The sequence below is a fragment of the Acanthaster planci genome, linkage group LG06 (genome assembly GCF_054643075.1).
Source record: "Acanthaster planci isolate LZ-2023a linkage group LG06, COTS_SCS, whole genome shotgun sequence".
Classification (NCBI taxonomy): domain Eukaryota; kingdom Metazoa; phylum Echinodermata; class Asteroidea; order Valvatida; family Acanthasteridae; genus Acanthaster; species Acanthaster planci.
Window position 1 is genome coordinate 6,420,937 of NC_141782.1, and position 26,611 is coordinate 6,447,547.

At 43.3% G+C, this 26,611-nt stretch overlaps 1 long non-coding RNA gene across 1 annotated transcript in view; it reads right to left on the reverse strand.

Moving 5' to 3' along the window:
• The window catches only part of LOC147798773 (uncharacterized), a 62,434-nt gene extending 43,546 nt beyond the window's left edge, over positions 1-18,888 (reverse strand). Inside the window, exons 1-2 of the long non-coding RNA XR_015425549.1 lie at positions 18,796-18,888; positions 17,829-17,890 (exon numbers count right to left, since the gene is read on the reverse strand). This is a non-coding gene — a long non-coding RNA (uncharacterized LOC147798773). The remainder of the gene's footprint in view (positions 1-17,828; positions 17,891-18,795) is intronic.
• Between the last annotated feature and the right edge of the window lie 7,723 nt (positions 18,889-26,611).

Here is a 26,611-nt window from a genome sequence, read left to right on the forward strand (position 1 = left end):
AAACAAATTTATGCCACCTTTTGTTTAGAATAACTTAAAATTTGTGATGAATTATATCTAAATATTTTCAACTCAAAATATTTTTCTTGGGCAATGTTACCGTTCCAAACAATTGCTAATCCCCACTTTCAACAATGATATGACTGTTTTCTCAAAGTATTCATTTCCAAAGGCTTTATCTACAAATACTCCAAAGAATTACTTTCGATGCCCCTCTGTTCAACAGATGGGCATAAATCCCGGGGTGGGGGTATATAGTCCTACATCCCCCACTTGTTGATCCACAATGGATGGGCTATTGAAAGTTGACAGGCCGCAACGCTGCATTTACATTTGGGATAGTAGACCACCTGATTTTGAATTTTTTTACGTGTTGGTTTATAACTTTGTTAGAAAAGCTGGTGTTTTATTTGGTGCGTTCGATCCCTGTTATGCGCTCAGGCCTAGGTTTACACCTGGGAAGCCGCGACATGCGGAAATCGAATACGGCGATGTATTATTCGGGAAAATTAAGTAAGTCAGAGATTGTTGCAAACTGAAGATCATGTGGTGTAAGCTAGACGAAGCACCCCACGTATGTTTCAGACGGAAATTATTAACTGCGCATGTCCCGTTTTTAGGGCCATTTGGATGCGTAATGAGGACCATGGGAATTCGTGCCAAGCAAACAGCTGCTTCTTTTCATGAAAGTTACGTCTTATTTTCAATTTTTGGGAATAAAAATTCTTGCCCGAAATATTTTCATGGTAAGATAAGGCCTTTTCCTAACGTGTTTTATGAAAATAAAATTGAGAAATAGTACCAGAGTGGTAAAAACTAGTGATTTTTGTGAAAAGCTCTTTTCGTGAGCGGTTAGTTTGTTTTCGTTTTGATGCGATTTTTGAAGGCTCGAAACAAATCATTTGAAGTTTTCCTGAAATCTACAAAAGTAGGCTGTGGTAGAGGAAAGTGTGACGGTTTCAGATTTGCTGACAGTTTTCTACTAGATTTTTTCTCTTCCCGTCTGGATGCGTTTGCACATCGATCTTACTCATCACCGATTCTGTTCATCCCGCATGATCTTGTGAGAGTACGAATTCAGTGATACGGGAACAAAAGACGAACTCAACTTAAACATGAAGTTTATTTTTAAACCGAGGTCTATCTGTCATAAAATTGCAAGGAAAATGTTGAAATTGAAGGTATATATCCCCACTTTTACATGTACTATACACGCATAAACCACATGAACATGTACACCAGCTGCAACGGTCGAGAATTTCCATGTACCTGTTCGTGCACATGTACGCCACGGTAACAAGCCGCAGTGCACATGTACTGTGCATGGTACGTGGCTGGATCGGATTTGTGCGTGTAAAACACGTATAGATCGCCCTGCAAAGAAGTATCAAATATAACTCATGGAAGTCGAACAAAATAATCCAGCTACATAGAACGGATTGTATTGTGTAGTTGAGATTCTGGCCAGTCGTATACAGTGTTTCACTGTTCTGTGAAAAACTATAAAATTGAGAAATTTAGTGGAAAAAAGACCAAGTGATAGAAATAGTTTATCATCTTAGCAACCACTTTGAGGCTAAATTTCATATATTTTCATGATTCTGTAGTGTTTTATTTGGTTTAAGCCTTCTAGAGCACATACAAAGAGTTCCAATGTGAGCGTTTGTTAACTTTGTGCAAACAAAGTCTTCATAACGAGAAGGCAACAGAGGATTGGCAAGTTGCTACGGACATTTCCGTATGGTTCACGAGGGTCCGGTCAAGTAACCGTCCAAGTCGTTAATTTCCACACGTCGAATGGCGGTGAAACATACGTGACCCATGACTCAATTAATTAGTCGACATCTCATCCTTCTTTATTGAGAGATTCTATAGAATATAATCTTTGTCCACGTGGCGAGGCACTGGGCATACTCGCGTTTGAACTTGCCACCTTTGCCTTAAAGGGGATGGGCCATGTAGGGTTAAATTGACGTTATATGATGGTTTTCAACTGTCTTTACAGTAAGTTTTATAAACCCCTCTTTTATGTCATGAAACCAGCAAAAAATTGGCGTTTTCTGTTTGCTTTTCAGTCTCCGCTTGGGCTCTTCGTAAAATTTATCAAAATCGGTAAATGAGGGTAGCAGACAAATCTTGGCAAAGATGTGATTTCTTCTTTTTCAGTACGTAGCAACAGATTCACTGAATCCATGTATAGCCACGGGAGAGGACGGAGTGACACAAAGTTAATTTAAGTTCCTATCCCTGGATCTGATAAACTCAAGAACCTGATCTTCAAAAGAGCTGAGTGACATTGTTGAGACTATTGCATCAGGAAGCCTGTTCTAATCTCTACAAGTTCTAGGTATACAAAGGAATTCCTATGCGCTTCAGTTCTGCTGTGTGGCAAATCAAGTTGAGAACTATTTCCAGTGACTATTCTACGTGGTCTTGTGGAAGCATGTTTGATAAGAGACTTTCGGAATAGCAGATGTACCCATATGCATTTGTTTCATCAAGATCAATCTAGCAGCTTCTCCACGCTGCTTTAGGGTATCCCGCCCAAGGTTTGTGATCATGTCGGTCACACTAGCCTCTCTACTAAAGTTGTTGTTAATGTGAGGAAATGATTAACATATACATTCATTATGATTTTGCTTGATTATTCACAAATTGGACCTCTAGAGGGCGCTCGTCTACTTACCGTTATTTAGGTTAAAGTCAATTGCCAAAAGGTAGCCAGCCGCATATGCAAATTAATCTAAAAATAGAACTGTATCCACGCAGCGGAGGGATATGTCTGCAACGACTTAGATTTTTGGCTGGTAGAGACGAGTTGAAAAGAAAAAGTAGTTGGCTTTGGAAGGGGAGGAAGAAGGTGGTGAGTCTTCGTAAGTGGCAGGCCACGCTGGCTGGTGCAGATTGTTTGCCTCCTCCCCTGCGACTGGAGGAACGATTATCAATCTGATTCCAATCAAATATGACTTACAATAATTCAGCACATCTGAAGCTACTGGACGCCTGCTTCTCTGGAATATTACTCTGGTGTTTCTATTCGTCACAAGTGAGACCAGACCCGGTTATCAAGTCTGACATGTTAACTACGTGCATGTCTAGCTGAGCACCCAGCAGTGCAACCCCGCGCATACTACATTAATAAAGCGTGCCGCACGTCGTTGTACCATCTCCAGCTATTTAGCCTCGAAGGGATCACATACTACTGAAGCGTACTCCAGGTGTGGACGAACAAGTGCAATGAGCAGTTGTTTTTGCCATTTTCGAGCACTGCTCTAAGTTCTTATGCAACATACCTAGGACCTGGTAAGCCTTCTGGACCATATATCCCGTTTATATTTGTGGGAGAGGAAGACTCCCAGATACTGGTGATGATCCACCGTTGCCAGAGAATGATTATCTAGTTTATAACTATTGCAAATCTTCTTCCATTTGTTTACCATGTGCGTGATGTAGAATTTCTTTGTGGTAAATTGCCTTTGCCATGCAGAGGCCCATTCATGTAGTTTATCATTATCTTCCTGAAATGTGAGGCAGTCAGCCCGATTGTGGCTATTTCTATATAAAATGCTATCGTCAGCAAAAAGACGAATTTCTGACTGAAGATTGTCTGTGATATCGTTGATGTAAAGCAAAAGTAAAAGAGGGCCGAGGACTGTGCCTTGAGGCCCACCGGAGTCCACAGAATCCCAATCAGAACTAGATCCATTGAACACCGTTCTTTGTTTACGCATCTGAAGAAAGTTGGAAATGCACTTCAGTAGCTTTCCACGTATTCCATACGTATGAAGCTTAGCTTTCAGACGCTCATGGGAGACAGTATCAAACGCTTTGGAGAAGTCAAATATGGGTATGTCCACTTGTTTACCAGCATTTACTGCCTCAGCCAAGTCGTTAGTTGTCAAAACTAGTTGGGTGACACAAGAGTGATGCTTCCTGAAACCCTGCTGTTTAGTATTCAAGATATCATGCCCTTCCAGGTGTCTACTAATATGCAAATGAATTATATGTTCAAGAATCTTGCATGATATTGAGGTTAATTTAAAGAAACTGGTCTATAATTTGAAGGAGTAGCCTTATCGCCTTTCTTGTACAGGGTAAAAACATTTGCTAACAACCAGTCTTCTGGCAGTTCGCCAGTATCGAGAGATTGCTGAAATATTTGAGACAAGACTGGCGCCACCTCCTCAGCAGCTTCTTTCAAAGCCTTTGGGCAAATATCACCCGGGTCACTGGCTTTAGTAAACGTTGATTTCTTTGAGCAATTTCAACAGCCCCTCCATTGGAACGGTGATATCCTCCGCAACGGGTATGTCAGATAAATAAAAAGGAATCTTATCTACATGTTCTGTAGTGAAAACTGACTTGAATTGCTTCGCCAAAGCACAAACTTTCTCTTTAACAGTAACGTGATTGCCTCCATCACTTCTCACAGTGGGTATACCTTGATTCTCTGACCTCTTGCTTTTAATGTATTTCTAAAACCCTCTGGGGTCCTCCGTCAAGTTGTCTACCACCTTGTTAACATACTTCTGGTGTGCATATCTAAGTTCCCGTTTGACGAGCTTTCTAGCCGCCCTAAATCTCTCCCATGACTCCAATGTAGCATTTTTTTTTTATTTTTTTGTGAATTCTATTTCTAACTCTAATCAATCTTCTGATCTTAGTGTTGAACCACGGCACATTCTGCTGCGGTTTTGACTTCCGACTTCATAGGACCATGGAATGTGTTTTTCTTCATCAATGATAGGACGGAATCGACTTTCCAGACCAGAATGCATAGTTCAGGCAAGAAAGTTGATCGGTCCGCGCAAGAATAATATTAGATTTTTTTGAACGCGGTCCTCGTTCACGTTGACTACTGGTGCGCATCGATCAGTACAGTAGACAACTCGCGCCACCTGCTGAAATATCCACTTTAGCTTGAGCGAGCGCCCTCTTACGTAGCCTAAGTCCAATGACGGATCTCCTCCGTCACGTCACGTCGATGTAAACAAATAAAATGGCGAATTTGCATCGAATGCGGGAAGTAATACTGAATGGATACTATGCTGACTTGATAGATGATGAGAAATTTATGATTTTGTATGACGCCAATAAACCATCCAATCCAGAATTTCGGTATTCTTATTATGAACAATTTGATCTTGAAACTTTTAATGACGATAAATGCAACGCCTATTTCAGGTTTTTCCACCTAGCTCGAGCTTACTTTCATAAGCTGACTAGCATAAGATGAAAACCCTGCGTCGAGCGCCCTCCGTCAGCTACTGACGGTCATTTTCGTAATTTCTTAATTAAAAAATGTTCACGGCCAAATGCGAAGACCTTATATTACATCCTACCTCTGCCCATGCTGAATAACCTTTGAGGTAGGGACTTCCCCTTCGCTGGTACAAGTTTCACCAGAGGCAGCCTCTTGCGAAGTCCCATAGGAATATGTACTAATCTCTCTGCCACGTGGCCTTATTGGATTATTTACACAAAGGCTGCCTGAGCCAGCCAGGGCCTATATCAATTGCCGGTCTCTCTGATGTGTCTCTGAGCTGTCTAGACAGCCGTATGGATAGTTTCATGTTGTTTGGGGGTGTCACATTTTTTTTTTGTAGGCATTGGTAGGCACCTGGGGACACCCTAAAATCAATCAAAATGCCATTACAAGGGCCTTTGGGGTTGGAGGTATGATTACAAATGGCCGTCTATCATAGACGGAGGCCTAGACCTTGATCAGTTAAACACGGGGTCGGTACAATGAAGGGGGTTAATAAGAAGCTAGCTAAGTTAGGCCTATCCAACTTCCAAGTTTTGGCAAATAGCGCTTGACTGAATTTGTACAATTGTCGAAGGGCACTGGGGGAAGGAAAACGGAAAGAGTTCCAAATACGAAGTTCATCCGAAACGTTATGGGTTATGGTACAAACGTTATGGCACCTGTCTGAGAAATTCTAAGTGTCCTCTATAGAAATGCCTGCCATGCCTGTATTTTTTCACTGTTAAAATTGATTTTTTAAATTGCTTTCCGGGGCTGACAAATCATCAAGTGAACTTCGTATATGGAAATCTTGCCAAGCTATTTCATTTGCGATTAATACTTTGGCAATTAGTAATTATTAGCATGACTTGGCCCTACTGAGTTGGTCGCTGGTGTTCCAGTTGTAATTTGGGACAGGTCAGTCACACTAGCGCCTCATTTTTTTAAATATGGAAAATGTGAAAAGATTGTAGCATCCCACCAAATAATCGAGTGGTTCTTTGGAGATGTTATCAACTTCCTCAAGTTTGAGGACTTCAAAAAGAGCCAAAACGGTCTGTCTATCAGCATGTGGCAAAATGTATGCTGTTGTTGCAGGGCTACTCACAAATGCTCATACTTGCCTTTATGGCAAGTTTCTTTGGCAAGACCCATCAAGCTTACAGGAATACTTTCAGGGATAGGTTTAAGGAAAATATGAACTCCTTGGCAATTTGAGAAGTTGTTTTCAAATGCATTTAGAAACGAACAATGAAGATTCGTGTGTTTTCAGCATGACTTAAGATTTATGCTGATCTGTTCCAAGGTGAATGATCCTGAAACGTACATGTAGCCTTGTTGGGGTTTCATTGCTGAGGAAAATCCAAAATGTATAAGTTGCCTGTTAATTTCTCTCTCACTACACCAAAAACTTTCTCCAGCTTTCTTTCAAAGGATCTTTTGTTTCAATGAATAAAAAGTAAATTATATTTCAGTTTTCTTTTATTAATTAGCCTTTCTAGAAAATGTAAATTAGAAACTAAATTTGATTTCTTCACCCAAGTCTTCTTTTCGAATGTTCATGTACTGTCAGCTTTCGAAATTAATGCATTACAAATTGTACCTGTTTTTCACCTCAGGCTTGTAGCCCTGTAGTTAATTTTTGCTAAATAAGTACATTAAAATAAATTTGGTTCTCCACCTTACATTTTTAAATCAGGTATTCTTTTTAACTAATAATTTAAAAGGCAGATTTGATTTTTCCTCTTCTATGTATACATGTACCTTGTTCGTGTTTTGCTCCATTCGTAGGGCATCATTTCTCAACTTTTCAATTTTGACTTTAAGTAAAAAAAAATGCAGAGAGGAACAGCTGATTTTGATAAATTTCGAGAATGCCCTGAGTTTTAAATTTGTGTTTGTAAAATGTCCTTTACTTACTCAACTTAAAAATCAGCCAATAAAATCAATCTGCATAAAGCCTTCTATTTACATGTTTAAATATATGAGAACTAGAAAAGAAGGGCAAGGGTAGGCTTATACCATTTAACTCTGAACTGGAAAACTGTAGATTATCATGAACTATAACTGGAAAGTGTAATTTTGAAAGACCTGCAAAAAGAAAGTATGAATCAAATAAACTGTAAATACACTGAAAAATGCATTTGATGGTTTTACTGCATACAGGAATGTTGGTTCTTTAACAAAATCAAAATCATCTGGTTCTGTTGCATCAGCTGCTTCTGTAAAGCTCCATTCTTCTCTCTCTCTCTCTCTCTCTCTCTCTCTCTCTGACTCATCATTTCGTCTTCTTGTATCTTCCCTTTCTTCCCTCGTCTTTCTTTATCTTGTCTCCTCCTTTCCTCCTCCTCTCTCTTCTTTCCCCATTCTCCTTTCTTCACACTGTTGCCCTCTCTTGGCCTTATGGAATTCCATATCTTCCGTCGTGCGTCGCCCGTCGTGCGTCGCCCGTCGTGCGTCGTCCATCGTGCATCGTCCGTAGTGCGTCGTGCGTCACCCGTGGTTTTTTTTGTCACGATTGCGCAGTGGTATTTTTAACTTTGACCCTTGATCGTTTCACATGTACATGTCCTTGTTCGATCGATCCACCATGCCTGACTCTCATTTTAGCAATAGAACTAGAAGATGTACATGTATTCGTTTTTGCAGTTGCGCCAAACTCCAATTGAAAGAAGAAATAATATCCTGACATCGGCTAAGTAACGTGTATATGAAATAATACCATTTTGGTTACATAAATAAATCAACAAAATAGACTTTTGTTAGGGTAGACTGTTTTTCTCGATAACTTAGTTACTCTAGACGTAACTTTACTCGTTAACAGCCAGACTTTAGGTCTATAGCCTATGTGATATTTCTGTCTGTCCCTGCACGATATCCCACAGAACAGAATGTAAATAACAGATTATTTACAATGTTTGATTCCCAATAGTTTTCATAAGAGAGGAACTGATTCAGCATTATTTTGAGGGCGGGTATACCTATAATGAAATCTGCTGTATACTCCAAATTAGACATGACTTTAGTTGCAGGTTGGCTCACTGAAGTCTTTTAAACAGTAACGTTACCTGTTAGCCCCATAAATAATGCTGATGTACTGGACAACCTGTTCTCATTGGTCTATCCGCCATGGCATACACACCCACAAAAACCAACACGTCATATTTTAGGAAACTTAAACCAAGTGGTAATTGCCCCTTAACAATACATTTAATAAACAGTTTGTGATCCACAGCACGTCTAGTATTTCTGGATTTCAAGGTGAAATTGAGAGGACAAGATAGAATATCTGTATCGGTTGGCAAATTTCTTCCTGGAATTTGATAAAAACAAGTCGGCACATTTTTACAGTATGCAAATTAGAGTAACACTGTGGATAAGTTGGCCGGAACATTTTTGCTGAAAATGTTTTCCCCAAAAAACACTTGGTTGAATTCTCAGAGAGGCGATATTTTCTTGTCAAGGGGCAGGGGTAGTCTAGCATTATTGGAATTAATTATGTGGCTAGATATGCTTTGCAGGTGGGATTTGTACTTGCCTTATTCGGAAAAGATCTTTAGAAGTGAATGGAATCGTCACATTGTCATTTGTTAAACAATGGCTTTTGCAGGTCCTATGCAACCCATTTGATGGGCGACGCACGACGGGCGACGCACGACGGACGACGGATGACGGACGACGCACGCCGGCGACGGGCGACGGACGACGCACGACGGGCGACGCACGACGGACGACGGGCGACGCACGACGGACGACGCACGACGGACGACTGAAAATGGCATGTTTGGAACTGGTAAATGGCAGAATTGGGACACAACAAAAAGCAAAATGCGACGGACGACGGGCGACGGCAGGTATGGAATTCCGTATGGCCTCCTCCCTTTTCAGCTCCAACTCCTGCTCTCTAATCGCTCTGTCCATTTCCAATTTCTTCAACAAGAACTGGCTTGCCGTGCATCACTTCCTGTGTTTCTCTTTCTCGTTTGTTTTTCGTCTTTCTCAGACTTTAACCTGAAACATAACACCCAATTTATCAGCCTTGAGTGATACAAATTATGCAAAGTATGACCTGGCAATAATTTTTCAGAGATAAACGTTCCAGAGAATAATCACACAGAATATTATCACCGTGTTACAATAGCACATGGTGTAATGGTACTTAAGTTGCACGGATTGACCTTCAAGAGTAGAACTGCTTTCCAAGAAATGAGACTCGCTTAAGGAATGACTAATTGAACCACAAGGCCCTTGGGGAGGAGAGCAGGGCTGGACCGAATGGGCCATGGGCAGCCCACCGGCCTTATTATGTGAGGAAAAGTCAGAGTTCATCAGTTTGACTAACCCTACCCTCAAATCCAAATGAACAAAACACATTGTTGCGCTCCCTAAAATATCAAGTCGATGGTAGCATAGACTTTATTAGTGTCTACGGGATGTGATGTTTGGGGTCAACAATTTATTAAAGGGTGGACGTGAAACAAGGGGTTTGGGTGACAGTCAAACTGTATTGTTGGTTTATTGCTCTCACTTCTCTTCATCAAAGTTCAATGTGGGTTTGAAGAAGGTGTAGCTTAACATAATACAACACACAAAAAGCAAAGTTATAGAAAGGCGAAGTTGTGTACGAGTGTAATTAAACTACGGTTTGGCAGGACCATTGGAAATGTAAGTCAGACGGAGTGGGTTACAGTACGTGTGTGTAGCATCGCACAACTAGGCTACACTCATCGCGCCGGGCCGTGGTGGGAGCTGTCCTGGACCACCACGGTGACTAGCAAGGGCTGGACGGGGCCAGCGCCGGTATGTACCGACCACACTGCCGTTCAGACCGCAATGTGTTGAGCGGAATGATAAGATCGCCGCACTGTGTACCATTGACTCAGTATAGAGATGGGGAGGACTGGGCGAGTTAGCAGGACAAGGGTGACGTCCGGGGGGTGTCTCGCCCGGCAATCGGTTCGGACGTAGCGGTGACGGGCCGATACGACTCCCACTAGCACCCTGGGCTAATTCGTACCGCTCTCGCATCGGTCCAAGCATTTCTTCGCCATAAGAATGGTTACTATCGCACTTCTCTCGGAAAGGGTCCAACCGCCGCACTAGGTTCCGCTCCCGCAACAAGGGTTTGGTCCGCTGCACCTGACCGACGAGCTAGGGAAAATCTGCTCTATTTATAGGATTCTAGAGGCTTCAGAATTAATAAAATATGATCGTCGCTGAACAGCTCAACCAATGAAAATCTTCCATCTCAAAGGGTCACATGACTTCCTGCTAGAGTCGTGTGCAAGAATATAAGTGTCGTATGTAAAAAGATAAAATACAGAATAAGAAGTCACGTGTAAAAAGTGTAGAGCCAGGTGCGTGAAAGTGCTCACCCGGTCACCTGTGGCGAATGATTGACAGTTACAAAGTCTGAGGTTTCTGAACATTAGCATTTCAGGGAACCTTACCACGCCCAACCACGCAGCCACGTGGAGGGGAATTTCGACATGCCAAAACTGAGCAGAGAAAACACAAGGATAAAGGAATGAAGGAACACGCGATCACGCCAGAGTACATTATGAATAACATAATACAAATTAGCGTCTCTGCTACATGTCCATAATGCATAGCTGAGCTAAATAAGAGACCCTGAGAAATGCAAGGACCGAGAACAATTAAAACTAGGGGGCGCTAGAATTCCAAGATTTGCGGGTGCGCCTCACACCTCATGCACGCTGTATTAATATTCAAAGACTAGTAGCCAATACCTAATAAGGCAAGGAAACTTGTATGATGGATGAAAAATGGAATGTCCAGCAAATGTATAAAATCCCTATGAGCTGTGGCAATCGGGCAGAGAGCCGCACATGGAGCCAGCCGAGTAAACCACATCAACTACAGTACAACATTGTCCCAAGTCATCCTCTTGTGTCGATTCATATAACCTGCCGGGTTATATTTGGTGGAGAATCCGGGTAGCTCTCTCTGCGTCAAGTCTTTTGTGATCACACGATCGAAGTCCAAGCGGCAGCTTTCATCAGCCATGGCCTGTACAGCTCATATCGAATCTATCCTCCCAAAGTTTACAGGGTATGATTCGGAGGATCATGAGCTTTGGCTTGACCGGTACGCCAAGAGATATGGTCTTCAAAAGACTTGGACTGCAGCACAACAAGCAAGCAATTTTCCCCTCTATCTTTCAAGTGTCGCTATTTACTGGTATGGAGATCTCCCATGGGGAGACTAAGACCGCCTTCGCAACACTCAAGCACGCGTTTCTCAAAAGGTATCAGTCCCACAAAGGCATGCGATGGGTTAAACTCTCAGAGCTTGCCGACCGAAAGCAACAGACGAACAAAACAGTCGAAAAGTACCTGGTGGACATAGAAAAGCTGTGCTGTCAACTGAGGAAGTCACTGGAGGAAAGGATGGAGGCCTTCATCAGAGGACTGCGTCCCAACATTCGAGCCTACGTCATCAAGGCTCACCCAAAAGACCGCGGACGAAGCGGTGACTCAAGCGCGGATAGCGCAATCAACGTCCACACAAGACGGAGCACCCTCCACCGGAGTCAACTCGGCGATGAAATAATTAACGGCCCAAATAATCGCCCTGAAAGATCAGCTGACGACCATATCTGCCACCCAGCCAACGCCCCAACAACTACCAAACGCAGGACAGAATCGGCTCCGCCCCCAGCCATCCCAAGTTTTCCTGCGCCAACAGCAAGGCCGACGACAGCAGCAAGCACAACCGGTCAGGCCTCCGATGATGATGTACCCGTGCCGTGGATGTGGAGGGGAGTGTACAAGTAGGCAAAGATGTCCGGCCTGGGGTACTGAATGTAACTATTGTTGTAAGTTTGGTCATTTTGCTAGAGTGTGTTTCCAACGTAACCGATCTAACACCGTCTATGATATCCACCCGTCAAATCAATGACTAGAAAATCCGACATCTCCTGTTCCACACCTGACTAATGTTTCGGCCATGTCAGGCCGAAGCAATCTAGTCCAGGTAAAAATTGACTCCGATTGGCGTTACTCGAAAATATGAACCATGAAATCATTCTTGGTGTAGACTTCTTGAAAGCGCATAAAGCCAAGATATCGTTTGAGGAAAATCATGTAGTGTTCCCCGATTCCCCTTCTATTCCATTAGTAGGTAATGAGGCAAAGAAGGTAACTGTCAGGGCAGAGTGTAATGTATCATTGCCACCCAGAACACATACTGTACTTCCTGTTCAAAGTAGTAATATTACCTAACCCTCCTAACCCTAACCCTCCTCAATCCTCCAACAGGTGAAGGATTGAGGAGGGTTTTTAAGGCCCAATACGGCATTATTGAATCTGTTCCAACCTTGTATGATGACATACAGTTAGTTGGCGCCAAGTGTGTTGTTAAATCTGTTCGTGGTAAATCTGTATATCAGCTCATGAATCCCTCTGACAAGTCTGTGCAGATAAAACATAACCAAGTGGTTGGCTGTTGGGAACCACTCTCTGATGATATGTATATTGAAAGTTTTGAGGTTAGCGGAAAAGATACCGCTGCGGTTAAGGCTAAACCAACAGATGTGAAACACAAAAATACTGTAACCGTGATCAAAAGTGTTGAGCACCCTGACATTGTAGAGGAAATTGATATCAATATGGAGGATTCTGATTTAACATCAGATGAAAAGCAACAACTTGTCTTATTTTTGGCTCGGAACAAGGAGGTTTTCGCGAAAGATGCAACTGATTTGGGTACCACTAATATTCATCACCACAGAATAGACGCGGGTGACGCAAAACCAATCCACCAACGTTTCTGTCGCACTTCCCCAGTTCACAAGGCGGAAATTGGCAAGCAAATCCAAGATATGCTCAACGCTGACATAATCGAACCATCAACCTCATCCTGGGCTAGCCCGGTTGTTTTTGTGAAAAAGAAAAATGGCGAATTCCGCTTTGCTATAGATTAGCGTCGCCTCAATCGAGTCACAAAACCCATGCCTTTCCCTCTACCACGACCTAATGAGGTATATTACACCATAGATGAATCCCATGCTACGATATTCACTGTACTCGATCTTGCGTCAGGATTTTGGTAAATACCTCTGGATGAAGATAGCCGCGCGAAAACGATTTTCACATCTCATAGTGGCAATTACCAGTTCAAGAAACTTCCATTTGGTCTCATGAATGCACCAGTTTCCTTGAAAATGGTTATGACCCAAGTCTTGCGTGGGCTGACTTGGAAATTTGCACTCATGTATGTGGATGACATTATCATTTTCTCACCTGATTTTGACACACATCTAAAACACTTGGAGGCAGTCTTTGACCGGCTCTGTTGTGCAAACTTGAAGTTGAAACCACAAAAATGCCACTTTGCTGCCAAACAGGTGACCTATCTGGGGTACATCATATCGAAGCAGGGGATTAAGACTGATCCCGCCAAAACATCAGCGGTTACTACTTTCCCTATGCCTAAAGACCAATCAGAAGTTCGTTCATTTCTAGGACTCTGTAACTACTATCGTAGGTTTGTGAAAGGTTATGCCAACATAGCAGCACCCCTTAACAGACTCATACAGAAGACGTGTCATTTGTATGGACGGCAGATTGTGATCGTGCTTTTCACCAGCTGAAACAAGCACTTATCTCCCCACCAGTTCTCGGCTATCCCAATTTTGATCGTGAGTTCATTCTCGCCACTGTTGCTGGCGGCTTTGCAATCAGTAACATCCTCTCACAAACCGACGACAACGGTAAGGAGATTGTGATTCACTACGGTGGGAGAGCACTCACAAAAGCTGAACAAAAGTGGTCTATAACTGAAAGGGTGGGGCTAGCTGTTGTCGAAGGTATTCAGTTTTATCGGACGTACCTAGCTAACAGACGTTTCCGTGTCTATACAGATCACGTTTCTCTGCAGTGGCTCAGATCTATACACAATGCAATGGGTCGATTAGGCCGCTGGTCTATCTTGCTGCAGGGTATGATTTTGAAATTGTTCACAAATCTGGCACATCCCATGGTAATGCCGATGCCCTTTCCCGTCGACAATATTCCATCAGCGCCTCTCAAGTTCAAACCCCTAAGGTAGATTCACTTCCGGTAGACACTGTGCATCAGATTCACACGCTCAGTCATTCACGGAAGGAGGAAACATACAAATACAATTGACGCACGCTATGTTGGGGAAGGAAACCGTATGTTCTATCGATAACCCAGACAGTTTGATTGACCCATCCATTGATATCAAAACGCTCCAGCGACGTGATTTTTCCCTACGTCAGTACATTGAATACTTAGAGGATGGTAGTTTGCCGTCCGATGCTCTTGTTGCTCCGTTGGCGAATAGTCGCTGAAGTTCAGGATTATGTCGTACAGGACGGTGTGTTGTTTCATTACTATTATCCAAGAGGCAAAAGCCACCGAGTTGACAGACAAATCAAACAGTTAGTCGTTCCTCAATGCTTACACCATGACGTACTCCTTGCCTATCACGACTCAGTCCTGGGAGGACACCAGGGAATTGATCGCACATACAACAGTGTTCGCCAGAAATATTTTGGGCCCAAATGTTTTCTCAGATTAAAGCCTATGTTAAGTCATGTACAACCTGCCAATGCATACAGGTTAACCATCACGCTCAGCGCGCGCCCCTCCGACCACTGCCTGTAGGGGAGGTATTCTGCAGGTTACACGTTGACATACTTGGCCCTTTGAAACCATCTCCTGATGGGTACAAGCACATTCTTTTGATTGTCGATTCGTTCTTAAAATGGTGCGAAGCTTTCCCCCTCAAGACGCAGGATGCCGAGGAAGTAGCCAAAACACTGTACAATGAAATAATATGCCGATACGGTGCTCCTTCGTCCCTCCTCTCTGACAGAGGAACACAGTTCATGTCTAAACTTATCAAGAAGTTGTGCAACATCTTTCAGATCACCAAAGTTCAGACCAGTAGCTACCACCAACAAACAAATGCAACTTGTGAGCGCATGAACAGCTTCATTTGGCAGTCCCTTCGCGCTTATTGCAAGCCAGACGAATCAAACTGGGTGGAGTTACTTCCCAGTGTCATGTTCGCTTATCGAAGCACACCAGCCACTGAATCCAAACAACTTAGCCCGTTCATGATTTTACTTGGTCGTGAATGTCATCTGCCGATTGATACCGCATTGCTCCCTCAAACGCAAGCAGGTGCCCAGTCAAACCCAACACTTTAGCGTATCATGCAAAACCTTGACACCGCGCGCAAAATTGCAGCAGAAAATAGGGAAACGTCACAAGCAAAATACAAAGCCCAGTTTGACAAGAAATCTAAAGGCCCAGCTTATCAAGAAGGACAAAAAGTATAGTTGTACTGTTCGAAACGTCAAGTTGGCTTGTCGCCCAAAATGTGCTATAAGTGGTTAGGGCCTTACCATATCTGCGAGGCTCGTGACAACTTCACCTACAAACTTCGCAAGTGTAGCGATAACAAACTTATGTTATCCCCAGTCCACGCGAATCGGCTGAAGCAATACCATGATCCTCAGGACAGACCGGTTCACATTCCTGATAGTTTATACAGCCACACTGAGCTCGGTGCTGAAGAGTTTGACTCGGGGTAATAACACTTTAAGTGACCCTGCTCAGGCCCCACCTAATTCTACACCTACTCAGTCTGACACCGCACACGTGCCACAACTTCCACCTGTTGTCTTGGGCAGTCCCACACAACCCTCTGGCAATAAACCACCAGCCACTAATGACCAAGATCGTAGTGATTGGTTTATCGTTCATAGTCTCAGACGATCTTCCATTGTCGACGGCAAGCGCCATTGTCAGGTGAAGTGGAAAGGGTACGACAAAACAACTTGGGAACCCAAAGAAAATATTCCTGATACATTGATCCAAGACTTCCACATAAGAAAAACCAAGCGGTCTAAGGCATATTATCGCAGAAGATGAACATAATTGTATTCGGGCCTCAATACTTGTAGTTGATAGCCTCTTGCAGTAGCTTTTCGATGACGTCATAATATGAACTTTCACTGTAGTTATGTAATGTACCTTCTAATCTTTAATAGCTATTTTTCATTCTTCTTAAGGTATTTGTCAGTTTGTTACCTTCTTTGCTTCGTACTATATGCCGGCCAAGGCCATGATTGCAGTACCTGTACACTCATTCTCTTGTGTTTCTGTGGTTTCATGAAGTTATATTTTCTTGTATTCCTTGACTTTTGTTAATGTACTATTATTAATAATTTTTATTTTCTTAAGGTCACCAGTACGTTTTATCACTGCTCTCCTCTTTTCTTTATGTTGTTGCTATTCATTTTTAAGTCGGGAGACTTGACCTTCGAGGGGAGGGCACATGTTGTATTGCTACCTAATTGCACGGATTGACCTTCAAGAGTAGAACCACTTTCCAAGTAATGAGACTCACTTAAGGAATGACTAGTTGAACCACAGGGCCCTTGGGGAGGAAGCAGGGCTGGACCGGATGGGCCATGAGGCAGCCCACCGGCATTATAAGGAAAAGTCAGAGTTCATTAATTTGATTAACCCTACCCTCAAATCCAAATGAACCAAACATATTCATGCACGCTGTATTAACATTCAAAGACTAGTAGCCAATACCTAATAAGGCAAGGAAACATGTATGATGGAGGAAAAATGGAATGTCCAGCAAATGTATAAAATCCCTATGAGCTCTGGCAATCGGGCAGAGAGCCGCACATGGAGCCAGCCGAGTAAACCACATCAACTACAGTACAACATTGTCCCAATATTGATCCATATAACCTGTCGGGTTATAATATCATGTTAATTCTAAATTCCATGTACTTTTACATGTACATAATTCTAAAGTTCATGTGCTTTACATATACATGTACACGTATGTTAGGAAAGGTGTGACATAGAGTTTGACTTTAAAATTAATGTTGGAGATGTTTTAAAAATTAGACCTTTTGTCTGTCTCACTAAACGATTGCATAGCACGCTTCCTCATTCTACTCAATCAAGTTTCTTTTTCTCCTCCCCCTTCAGCTGGTTTGTGTCTGAAACTGCTGTTCATTCTCTATTTCAACAAGGTCCTCGACAGTCCGGGTTAGCTCCTTGTTAAAATCGCTTGGCTCCGGAGAAATACGCCCTCCCTATGTTCTTTGTTGTTTCGTTTGACTATCTGGTCTTTACAGCCTTAAATTTGTCCCTAACACTTCTTTTGGTAACATCATGGCCATGTTTGCAGAGATTGGTTGCAACTTCTTCCCAATATTTTCCCCTTTCCTTTGTTCATTCTTTGTACTGAAAAGGATTTATGCATTCCACTTCCCGAAGCAACATAATACTCATGTCTTCAGTCCAGGTAATAGGCTTGTAGAAAGTGAAAAAAAAACCAAATCATCGCTGTTAATGAACCTGAGGAATTAAAGGTTCTAATTTCCAAAGGAATGAATGGCAAATTCCTGGCATTTGGTTTGAACATTAACTTCAAGCAACTTTTAGCAAGTGAGATTATTTCTATTGACCCCAATCTTCTTCAACTTACTAATGAACAAAATTCCACTTTGACAGGTTCAACATTCAGCATACCGAACTTAGCCCTTGGAAGTTACCTTTTCAGTGCTATTGGCCAGACAAGGCTTCCTGACGGCAATAGGCATTGTGGGATTTCATTCTGTTTTGGTGATGAAAAGAAATAAACAAGGAGTTAATTTATGCAAACAATTAAAACTTTATGGAACAATGAATCAGGAAAATATATACATGTACAATTTAGTCTTCCACACATTTTCCACAGCTGGTGACTTTATTCAGATGATCAGAAAAGTTTATTTTTGGCTATGCGCGGTTAGCAACAGCAGCGCATTTGATTCAGTGTGATTTGAATTTGTCAAAAGGTTAGGAGGATGGCATTTGTTGAAAGTTGCCGGCGATGGCTAAATATTTGCAAAAGTGACTGCGTGATTTTTTTCGTGTTTTGCAATCAAGTTTTACATACAGTACAGTATGTGCAATTAGTGTGCATGTGATACGTACACGTATGGCCAGCTGTCGGAAAAACAAGACTTGCCGTACAGACATGGCACCAGTTGCAGAACTGGAAAACAGTTGCCAGACTGGGCCTGGGCAATTTACTGACCACCACCAAAAAAAAAAAAAAAATAGAAAAAAACTTGCTTGCAATGCAACTTAAGCAAACTCTTTTGGTCGGCATTACTCCCCCGTTTGCCTTGCTCAGTTTGTCTCTCGAATGAGGCCGACTCTCCAAAATTCTGTATTCACACATGCCATATATTTTCCAGAAATGTTTGATTGAAAGGTTTTCAAAAGATTTTGTTTTCAGGGCGCGAGGATTCTGGGATGATTGCGGAACCAGCTAGGCCATGTAGGCCCGGCCTAAGCAGTAGCCTGGGCCTAGTAGTGGGACACGTAATTTTTTAAAACCTGTCTATCCCCTGCCCAGCAGATCTGACTCTATAGCCTATACCTAGGCTCCCTATGCTCGGTTGAATCGTGCATGGTAAAAGTGCATGCTAAAATGTCTGGTTTGGGACCTGTAACGAGCTCAGTGCTACTTACAGTTGAGCAACTTGGTTGAACTGCGGTGTCGGCCATCTTGGTAAACTTTGTGCACGTCGTCCTTGTTTTCGAGTGAACGTCAAAACCACAGTGGCGGCGTCCTCAACTTGCTCAAACAATGCAGGTAACGACATGACGCATGCGCAAATTCTCCGCATGACGCAATCACGTATCAGTTGACGTAGTCGACGTGAGAATCTAGGGCCGGTTTCCAATACTCAACTTTATCTCCGTCTTAGGCTTCGTTCCCCAAACCAATTCCTGATTGTGGGCCTGAAGCGTTTAAACTACATTAGATTACTGCAATTTCTGGCTCTCTTGCATCTTATTTGATGCTCTGTGGCACCATTAGACTGATTACTACGTTTACAACTTCAAAGTCAGCTAGTAAAAAACAGTTGAAGCCTGAGACGGAGCCAAAGTTGAGTATTGGAAAACAGCCCAGAGCTCCTTATTCTCAGCTCTGGCGCGTAGTCGGGCACGTAACTTGTACGTGTCAAGTCAAACACATTTGGTCTGGTTTCCTACACCATGGGACAACTAACTTGACACGTTGCATTCATTTGGTTTCGCATCGCGTCGTACACATGTAATAATTTCTATCGTGAATTGTCAATTTTGAAAGAATGCCGATAAACTATGTTGTCGGTGGCTGGTTTCGCAATCAAACCATTTCCCCAGAGAGAATTTTTTATAGATTCCCACGCGACTTTTAACACCAGCGTTTGTGGGTTACATTTGTGGACAACACACCATCAGATCATGGAGGAAGGTCATAAATTTTCTGCTTAACTGCTATGCAATGTGGATAGTATCCAAGAAAGTTGCTAAACTTTCTTTCTTTCTTGCTAAACACCAATCAAACACTCAAAATCATTGGTTAATCATAACATGTGACTGAAGTTAAGAATGTAAACAGAAGAAACTCTATTTACCTTGTAATCTTTGTGCAATCTCAGGATAGCATTACCCAGCTCCTTTTCACCCTTAAAATTTGTACCATTGTCGGAGTAGAGACATTCGGGCGAGCCTCACCTAGTAACAAACCTCAAAAAACCGTTGAGAAAGAAATCGGCTTCCATCGAATGCAACAGCTCCAGATGAATCGCCCTTGTTGTCATGCAGGTAAACAGGCAGCCATACCTCTTCTCCCTGCTCCGTCCACGCTTGACAAGGAATGGGCCAAAATAGTCCGATCCAACGTAGGAGAAAGGAGGTTTTCCGGGAATTACCCTACTTTGTCGGAGGTCAGCCATCTGCTGGACCTCTGGCCGCCCATGCAACCTTCTACGCAACAGACATCCTTTGAGCACTCGACTTATCAAAGGACGTGGTTGAGGAATCCAGTAATTCCTCCTCAGAAGAAATAGCACGTGGTCCTTGCCACCATGACCAGCCAATGACTCATGCACGTGCCTCACTATAAGAGACGACAAGTGGTGGTTCCGATATACTGAAGTACGGTGGCGCCGATATACTGAAGTACGAGCATACCATCTGTCTAAAAGCTAGATCCTTGAATCTCCAAGCCAACTTCCCTTCAAAGCATGGAGTCGGCTCGAACTGCCGTAACAGCTGCTGACAACTCAAGTCTAGGAATTGTCATGGGTTTCAGTGGTGCCAACCGGGCTTGCCAATTACAAAACTGCAGTGAACTTTTTTGTTTGCTCCGACGAAACGAGCATTTGACACACAACCATGGCCATCTTCAGATGCGTCTGAGAAGTGATGTAGGTAGCACTTACGCACCTCTCCAAAACTACCCGGGACCAAGTAACCTACCTAGTGACCTTAAACTCGCAGAGCCTGGGGAGGTCATACAACAACCTGATCCACTTTTCCTGCGTGACCACTTCCAACGGCTCATCCCAATCCTTATTCGCAATCCGACACTCATCTTGAAGTAGGATCTTGGCCCGGAGAACATATGGGCACAGAAACCCCAAGGGATCATAGACGGAGCAGACAATACTGAGCAAACCCAGGCGAGTGTAGTTCCTCAGTCTTGGACAAATACTTACTCCAGGTTATCATTCTCAGTATCCCACTTGACTCCGAGAGCTCGTTCCACAGGTAGTCTACCTCGGCTAAAATCCATTGCCCTCACATCCTTTGCCCTCTCTTCAAGCGGAATAGCTTCAACAACCCGTCCTCGATTGCTTGTCCACTTGGTCAAGTGGAGGCCTCCCATTGACAGAATATTTGACAACTGCGCTGACAACTTGATTGCATCATCCTCCGAGCTGGCGGATTTCAAGCAGTCGTCTACGTAAAAAATTTTCATCACGGTCTCCCCAACAGCAGGATCAAACCTGTTGCCAAAGTCATCCGCAGCTCCCAACAAGGCATAGTTGGCACAGCTCAGACTCCATACACCGCCAAACAAATGTACTTTCATCCGGAAGACTTCTGCATGCCCACTCATGTCGCCACTGTGCCACCAAACAAATTAAACCTCAGAACATCTCTGTGTTCCCGTACCACCCCGTCGTTAAGAGATATTAGAGATTTGCCCTGACATTTTGCCGCACAATCAAATACCGCTCGCAGCTTTTCTGGTTTGTTTTGGTTGAGAACGCCGTGTGAGGAAGATACCAGGTCTTTCCAGAAGGGCCATCCAATTCACTCTCTGGAACTTTCTCAGCAAAGCCCTTCACCACCAGGTTGTTCGTCTTTGCAGACTACCAGAGTACCCAGATCTTCATGGCCTTCTTGTTGTTGATGGAAAGTGAAGGAGAATCACAAGACAGGGTGTCTCCAATATCCATCTTCCATAAATGTTCCACTTGGGCATCAAGACTCTCTTGCATAACGTGTGACATCACCCTCGAAGGCATCCCACTGGTCAACGGACAATTAATTGTCCAACTAAGTACCGTTTGCAGGGCATAAGGTTCTCCTCCACCGTACCTCTTTTCATGAGGAGCAAGTAAATGCGGTGCATCCTGGCCAATCAGCATTATCACGCCCTCCTTCGATACTCGAGGAAAAGGCACGCCATCCAAATGCTTAAATCTCTGAAACTCCTCAACAGTGGCGCAACTATCACGAAGCACTGGGAACTTGTGGAGTGCATGCACTTCCGGTACATGTAGTTGGAAGAACTTGCTACCTCCAGCTTCATTGAACACTGCCGCCGCATCTACTGAGACAACAAGAGTCTCGACACGTAAACTGACTCTTAGAGTATTGAGTGATATCGGCTGGGATCTACCATTGATATTCAGCGTCTTCACTAGTTCCATCGAGCAAAACGACCTGTTGATTCCTGGACCGAGCAGAGCACAGGTCTTTAGCCACCACGCTGAGCGGTACCTCTCACCAATACCGCAACAACCGGCAGTGCTACTTTGGCAGATTCTCTTGTTCCCCCACAAGCATAACTGGTTGTCCCTGCATTCTGATGATTAAAGCCTGGCTGGTCTGATGCAGCTCCGCTGTCGGGAGTGTGCAACCCCTGTACTTGAAAGGCACCATGCAGTGACTTTGCATGCTTACTGCCACAGCCCTGCACACCAAAAGGCCCTTGGCTACACTTCCTCGAGAAATGAGTTCCCGAAAGGCAGCTGCAGCACCACTTCTTCCCTCTTATAGTTGCAAGTCCATCTGGTGGTGACATCTTCATGAAGTCTGGACACACATGAAGAAGGTGGCTTCCGTTGCAAAAAGGGCACACCATGGGCCTCGTCGACTTGGCTCCATCTGCCTTGGTTCTCTGCAGCTCTTGGTCTTTCTTGTTCACCCTGTTGGTAATTTTAGTAGATGGTATGCTGAAGTCCGGCCCTTTCTTCAAGACTGGTTTTTCTTTAGTGCCACCCTTAAAGCCGTATACAGGGTCACTTGCTTCCCTTGCAGACTTGTCAAGGAACTCGACAAGCTTTTCCACTCCCGGATAGCGACCAGTCTTGTCAAGTATGGTAACAGCCTTTGACCGTCACTTGGCTTGAAGATATTGTGGAAGTCTTTTCACTATTGCCCCAAGGCTTCCCTTGGTGTCAATTTCTTCCACTTTGTTCATCGCTGTAAGTGCAAGGGTACACCTCCTTACGTCGTCTGCCAGCCATAGGATAGCTTTCTTCTCACCAGGCATCACCCTTAGGCCTTCAACAGGATTCTGAGATCTTATAGTCATTTCTAAAGCGGTCACGTAAGAGCTGCCTCGCCTTGGAGTAACCTGTTCGAGGATCCATCATTGCACATATGGATCACTGCCAAGGCAACGCCCTCACAATAGTAGAAAAGCCTATTCAACTTCACACTTGGCCCAACACTGGTGTTCCCTACGGTTGCATCGAAACTCTTGACAAATGGCCAATAGTTCAATGGATCTCCATCAAACTTGTTAAGTTCACATTTCGGGAGTTGCATGGTATCAATCAATTCACGCTGTAGGTATGGCACTACCACTTGCACAGAAACAGGCTTAGCTTGTTGCACTGACTGCATTTAAAGCACTGGCTGCACTTCATGCACTGGGTCCACCTCATGTGCTGGTTCTGCAGGCTGGACAGATTGCTCAAGGCGGGCCTGTTCTGTAGGTGGTACTTCATTTGGAGCATCAGCCAACCACTGGCCCACTTTTCCCTCAGCTGATGATTCCGCAAACAGCTCTGACAGACAACGATTCAAAGACTACTCCTCAAATTCCCTAAGTACCTTCCATTCCGCTTCTGCCTTAGTAGTAGGGAAGGGACAGTTCTGGATCACACTCCCCTTTTTACCCAGTTTTTGCTCAAAACCCTTGGGTAGTACATCGACTCAAAAAATCGTCGAAACCTTTTTGGTGGGAAAAAATGGGAAAATCCAGAAATGACGTGAACCCCGTTTTTGCTCAACACCCCTGGGTAGTACATCGACCCAAAAAACGGGGGGAATTCTCGCTCACCTTTTGACCCCGGCTGTAAATAACTCGTGACTAGCGCCGGGGATTTCCACTTCACTGACCTTGAACTTTTGACCCCGGCTGTAAACAACTCGTGACAGAAATCCCGCCCGAATAAAAATGAGAAAAATTTTAGAAACCTAATTATAAATAGAACATGTCAACTCAAATATATATCGTCTCAAATGACCACGAACGTCTAAATGCCGACAACAAAAACCCAAAAATTACCTATGGCCCCTTTGACCCTGAAAATTTAGTCATTTTAAACCTACAAAGTGTTCTTCTAAGATCGCTTATCACCACGAGGGGCAAAACAAACGACTGTTGATTAGACTCGAAGACCCTTGTTACGGAGTCAACCCAGTTTACAAATATGGTACTAAGGAACCTACTGGCCAAGATCAAATTTGTTATCAGATATCTCCCGAGACCGAGTCGTTGCTATTACGTGTAAATGAAGAAGTTTATAATTATTTTGAAAAAATAACAGATAAGATTCTGGAAGATCTCCCCGCGAGTACGCGTAACTCTTTTAAAGTGTCTCAAAAACTAGACGACATATCCGATAGGATCAATTACTTAGTTAAACCGGCTTATACCGATAAAAGTAGGATGTACGTTAAGATCGACTATGATGCTCCTTTAGTAGATAAATCGTTTAAAGAAATTGATTGCGCTCTTTTTGCGAACAAAAAATGTCACGCGGTCTCTTTGATCTCTCCTAAAGATATTTACTATGGCGCCCACGGTTCACTTTCTTGCGGAGCGAGCGTTAGGTACCAAGTCACGTCGGCTTTGCTCACCGTTGAAGAAAAACCTTGCTTTTGGGAAGCGTTTGATTAAAAAAAATTAGTGAAAGTCAATTTAACCTCGGTTATATCAACCGGGGTTAATTTTTTTTTTTACTTTGAATAAATAAACCCTTATATAAAATGACTGATGCGGAACTTTGTCACTTGTTGAATCTAAAGGAAGTACACATAGCGGGAAGCGAGCGTAGCGAGCAACAAAGTCAACCGAGGCCAACTTGTAACCACCAAATATTTGAAATAGATGAAAGATATGCGTGTAAAAATTGTGGTCAAATTCTTGGGTGGGTTTCCTCGTACACCCCCGCAGACATGGGAGATAGATATTACAAGCATCACGTTTGGAGGAAACCCAAGCCGCCAAAATCGAGAAAAACGTTGCAGAAGTATAATCTGTCTTTTAAAAAACGGTTTTTTTAAAAACGGCGAAGAGGGTGAAATAGAATACAAGTTAAACCAAGTTCTAAACGGTAAGATCTCTCGAGGTAAACCGTTGAAGGCTTTAATCGCGGTATGTTATCAAGACGTCACTGGGGAAACCGAATCTAAAGTGAAAGACCTTTTTCAAGTCTCAGATAAGCACTGGAAAAACGCCCTCGATAAATTTAACCTCGCCAAACAAGACGTATAAAACGTATATAATAAAATGGAGACTCACACGTTTTACTTGACCGAGAGCGAGCAGACGTTCAGATTGAAAAACGAGATCAACAACACCAAAGGCGACAAGGTCATCCGAGTAAAGAATATTCAGTTTGAAGCTGGATATTTTAACGTAACAAACGCCACTGAAATTGAGTGGGATACAAACTTGGACGGTAGGCCAGCGGGGGTACTTGGCGAACGACCGCCCGGTATACCCTCAGTGGAAAGAACGGACTCATCTCCGAATCCAGAATTAGTACAAACAGCTAAAAACAGATTGATCCAAGCAAATAAAAGAGGCGAGTTAGCGGATCGCTGATGAAATTGAGCAGCTAAACCAAGAGATCGCAGCTTTAGAAGATCAGTTAAACCAAAGACAACCATCAGAAACGCGAGCTCGTTTAGCTTTTGATCTCGACGATAAAAAAATCAAATCAGCTTCACTGCTCGAGGGGCAAAGACAAGCTTTAGATGAAATCTACGAAGGGAATCCACCAACTCGACCTACCACCACCACCAACTCCCCAGGAGACCCAGAAGAGAATTAACTAAAAGACTGTTTTTGACGGGGCTAACTGGACCTATATACGACAGACTTCATTCGCGAAGCTCATCCGAACCATTACCCGAGGGTCAAAGAGGAAGCATCGTGATATCTCCCGGTTATTATAGCATGGACTGGTTTCACTTTTTGTTAAACTCGATACCGGGCGTTTCTTTTAAGGTTCACTCGGAATCTAAACGGGTCACTTTGGCCATTACGGACCCCAATCTCAAGTTGCGACTAAACAAAGAAGTGTCCAAGCTATTAAACTTACCCAAAATAAAACTTTTACCCAACGTTATTTACGAAGGCAAGTGCGATTTAAACCCATTGAAACTCGCATTTATTCATTGCAAACAATTAAATACATTTGACAACTTTTATAACGGGCAATCTTTAGACTTGCTGTACGTGATAGCTACCGAGCCTCGCACCTGTAATCACTGTGAAACGCCTAAAAAGTTAATCGACAGGAACATAAGTGAATTGACTTTTTCTGTTAAAAACGACAGAGGCGAGCTCTTGAATAACATCGGCAAAATTTTAATCGAGTTAGACTTTTTTTAAAACGCGTAATTATAAAAGTAATAGGATGACGACTAACATATACCCGGAGTTGACTTTAAACTCGACTGAACAAGCGGAAACAAAGGTTTACAGACTCAGGAAGATCGAAGAAATTAAATCTCAAATCCAAAGAGAACGCAACGCGAGGGAAAGTAGTTACAAAAAGATCAAATGACTTTTAACAGCGCTCGGATATGTGGAATATGGAGTAGAAGCACTGGGCGCCACATCGGCAGCCGTAGGCATTCCCGCCATTTTGGGTGTCGTTACCGGTCCCGTCGGACTTGTGATGGAAGGCATCGCTATCGGTGCGTTTGGTTTTTACGCGGTTTTAAAGTACGCCTCCCGTAGACTCACCCACAAAAC